Genomic DNA, 4,517 nt, shown 5'->3' with positions numbered 1-4,517 from the left:
CCATTACTTCTTATCGATTAATCTAGATGTGTTGTTAATATGATATATTTGTATTCTGACCATTACTTCTTTACGATTGATCTAGATATGTTGTTAGTATGATATATTTGTATTTTGATCATTACTTCTTATCGATTGATCTAGATATGTTGTTAGTATGATATATTTGTATTTTGATCATTACTTCTTATCGATTGATCTAGATATGTTGTTAGTATGATATATTTGTATTTTGATCATTACTTCTTATCGATTAATCTAGATGTGTTGTTAGTATGATATATTTGTATTTTGATCATTACTTCTTATCGATTAATCTAGATATGTTGTTAGTATGATATATTTGTATTCTGACCATTACTTCTAATCGATTAATCTAGATGTGTTGTTAGTATGATATATTTGTATTCTGACCATTACTTCTTATCGATTGATCTAGATGTGTTGTTAATATGATATATTTGTATTCTGACCATTACTTCTTATCGATTGATCTAGATATGTTGTTAGTATGATATATTTGTATTCTGACCATTACTTCTTATCGATTAATCTAGATGTGTTGTTAATATGATATATTTGTATTCTCACCATTACTTCTTATCGATTGATCTAGATATGTTGTTAGTATGATATATTTGTATTTTGATCATTACTTCTTATCGATTAATCTAGATGTGTTGTTAATATGATATATTTGTATTCTGACCATTACTTCTTATCGATTGATCTAGATATGTTGTTAGTATGATATATTTGTATTCTGACCATTACTTCTTATCGATTAATCTAGATGTGTTGTTAATATGATATATTTGTATTCTGACCATTACGTCTTATCGATTGATCTAGATATGTTGTTAGTATGATATATTTGTATTTTGATCATTACTTCTTATCGATTAATCTAGATGTGTTGTTAATATGATATATTTGTATTCTGACCATTACTTCTTATCGATTAATCTAGATGTGTTGTTATTATGATATATTTGTATTCTGACCATTACTTCTTATCGATTAATCTAGATGTGTTGTTAATATGATATATTTGTATTCTGACCATTACTTCTTATCGATTGATCTAGATGTGTTGTTAATATGATATATTTGTATTCTGACCATTACTTCTTATCGATTGATCTAGATATGTTGTTAGTATGATATATTTGTATTCTGACCATTACTTCTTATCGATTAATCTAGATGTGTTGTTAATATGATATATTTGTATTCTGACCATTACTTCTTTACGATTGATCTAGATATGTTGTTAGTATGATATATTTGTATTTTGATCATTACTTCTTATCGATTAATCTAGATGTGTTGTTAATATGATATATTTGTATTCTGACCATTACTTCTTATCGATTGATCTAGATGTGTTGTTAATATGATATATTTATATTCTGACCATTACTTCTTATCGATTGATCTAGATATGTTGTTAGTATGATATATTTGTATTCTGACCATTACTTCTTATCGATTAATCTAGATGTGTTGTTAATATGATATATTTGTATTCTGACCATTACTTCTTATCGATTGATCTAGATATGTTGTTAGTATGATATATTTGTATTTTGATCATTACTTCTTGTCGATTAATCTAGATGTGTTGTTAATATGATATATTTGTATCTTCAATGTGATGACTCTACTTCTTCTCTTGGCATTTTAGCTTACTCATTCAATTTTAAGCGTATCTCTTCTGGGTTTTACATATATTTGATTTTTTTTCCGATTGTACTATTTGCTTGTCTAATTTCAAAAAACTATGATGTAATCTGTAATTTTGTATGTGTTTACCGCCCACGAATTTACTGTACGTAGTTCATTAGTACAAATTCGTTTCATATCACGAGTAGGCTTCGTTTACCTTCTGTTCCCAGCAAGATCTATAAGTAGTATCCGGCTTGTAATAAGCTTTCGGATTATTGCTGCTTATTGGTTAGGATGCCTAGTGAAAAAGTATCAGACACAGATTTCATAATACCGTCCATTACGCTCAAACAACGAAAGGAGAGAAGAAAGTGCGGTGATTGTAAAAAAAAAATCGATTTCCAGATTTTATCGAATTAACTTCCTCGATCGAATTTATTGAATTTTTTACCTCCTGTTCCCAGCGAGCTCCATAAGTAATATCCAGCTTGAAATAAGCTTTCGGATTGTTGCTGCTTATTGGTTAGGAAGCCTGGTGAAAAAGTATCAGGCATAATTTTTATAATGCCTTTCATTACGTTCGAACAAAGAAGAAAGAAGAAAGTGCGATGATAGTGAAAAAACTTGATTTCGAGATTTTATCGAATTTACATGTTTCATGGCCCATATATACCAAAAATATGATTATACTGTATATATAGTTAGTATAGGTAGACATATGAATAAAAATGATGTAAACCTACACGTGATAAAATTTAAAATAAATTAGAAATGTAGTGTAATATATATGTACATTTCATATTTTAGAAAGAATGTCATTAAAACTTTGTGTTTCATCATATCTTGTATTTTTGCTTTTCATATTTTCGTATATTTTCTTCATACTCTTAGTTGAACTATTTTCTGATGATTTTCTCAAAAACGTCTCAGGTGATTTTGTTCGCAGTCCATAAATAAATACTTCATTAATAACCTGAGAATATGGCATTAGTCACTTGGCCTCAAAATATCTACGAGCAATAGTTTAGTTTTTGAGTGAATTTTTAAGGACAAACTTCATGAGTGATTGCTCTATCGCTAAGTTTTTTTATGTTCTTAAAAACTGCTCAGGTGATTGTGTTCACATTTCATAAATATTTCATTATTACGAGCCTTCATATAGCGCTCGGACACAAAATTGTCTTAGTTTCTTTAGATGTAACTGGACATGGATGTGGGCATATGCGAAACAAATTAGATCAAGTACTGCTTCTCTGACACATGTTACCCACCCCGGACGCCATCTTGAATCCGCCATATTGGATTCAACTTTCGGTTTTTGAAATGGGAATAGGTGCAAGTGATACATCAAATTTATTTACAAGTTTCTTGCAACTTTATTGGTGTAGTGAGTTTTATCATAGCTTGTACCGTTTACAAGGTATTCCATGTTAAATGTCAGGCACTTCCCGAATTTGAACCAAATAGACAGTTGTGTAAGAGCCCATGTGCATATATAATCTTTTACGTAATATAATACTCCCTTGTTAGGTCTATAGTATAGCATGGAAGTAATAACAACCACTCACAGAAATGTAATAAGATTATGACCAATGTTGTAAAGAGTTTGTTTATACCTACAATACTTTTCTACTTAGAAATTGTTTTGATTTGTCAACATCAAAAACATAAGCGTAACTGATATTACTATGTAATGTTTATTCGCGAAGTGCCTGGAGGGATTTAACACCCAATACTTTCCAAACGGTAGAAGCAGTGGTGCTATTCAGCCGGTTCGCACCGGTTCGCTAGAACCGGTTGTTAAAATATTTCGAGTTCGCGGAACCATTTCTTATACCCAGACACAAACACACATGCTTGACCTAACCAAGAGAGAAAGAAAGAAGCTAAACAAATGAGTGCAAACACCTCTGTACTTTTCCCGCTCGCTTACATTGTTGTAAACACAAACAACTTTCAATTGTTTCAATTCAATGGCGAGACAGAAATTTGAATGGGCAGATAGAAATTTGAATATGAATTATGGGATTTTGTCCGGGATACTGGGATCTGTGCGAGTGTAATGAATGTGATACGTATCTAAGGGGTCGTCCACATATTACGTAACGCGGAAAAGGGGAGAGGGGGTTCGGCCTTGTGTTACGAAGTATGACACGAGAGAAGAGGGGATGAACGTCTTAGTTACGTAACGTCTTTTTTCTGTAATCTTTATTTTTATTTTCAGGTTTATATGCAAATTCAGTTCTTTACATTTTTTTAAAAAATAAATATATTGTTTTGGAAAATTGAGAACATACAGTCTGTATAAAGTGAGTCATGCAGTGCAGAGGGGATTTGAAGACGCTACTAGACACTAGCATGACTGGTGACGAACCCTGCGTGTATTACAAAACAATAAAGCTCTGTTTTGTGGCTATCGCCGCAATTCACTTACGGTACGGGAAAGTGGTCGAATTCTGCGCACTTAAGGAAAAATCGTTATTTCTCCGTTGTTTTTTAAAAGCATAACGACATAAATTTGCACAGCCATTCTTTTGCTCTGTAGTAGACAAGATAAAACATGGAGTTTGAATGAAAGCTCACACCAGTACTCGATAATAGACGAAAAACCTGAACTATACATCTGCGCAGAATTACCCAACTAGGTGGGTAATACTGCGCGTAATATGGGATAATTCTGCGCGAAGCAAATATATATGTTTAAAGCAAGAAAACATTTTCATAACAAATAACATACTTAGATATATATCTAGATGGAGTCAGTGTTTCTTCCAGGGATGTTTTTGGGGGCACTGCCCTCTCCCCCGGAGCTCTGAGAGTGCCCCCGGAGGAGACCAATATAACACGTC

Source organism: Thermobia domestica, chromosome 15 (genome assembly GCF_964235325.1).
Source record: "Thermobia domestica chromosome 15, izTheDome1.hap1.1, whole genome shotgun sequence".
Taxonomy (NCBI): domain Eukaryota; kingdom Metazoa; phylum Arthropoda; class Insecta; order Zygentoma; family Lepismatidae; genus Thermobia; species Thermobia domestica.
The sequence above is the reverse complement of the archived record's forward strand: the minus strand, read 5'-3'. Positions refer to the sequence as shown.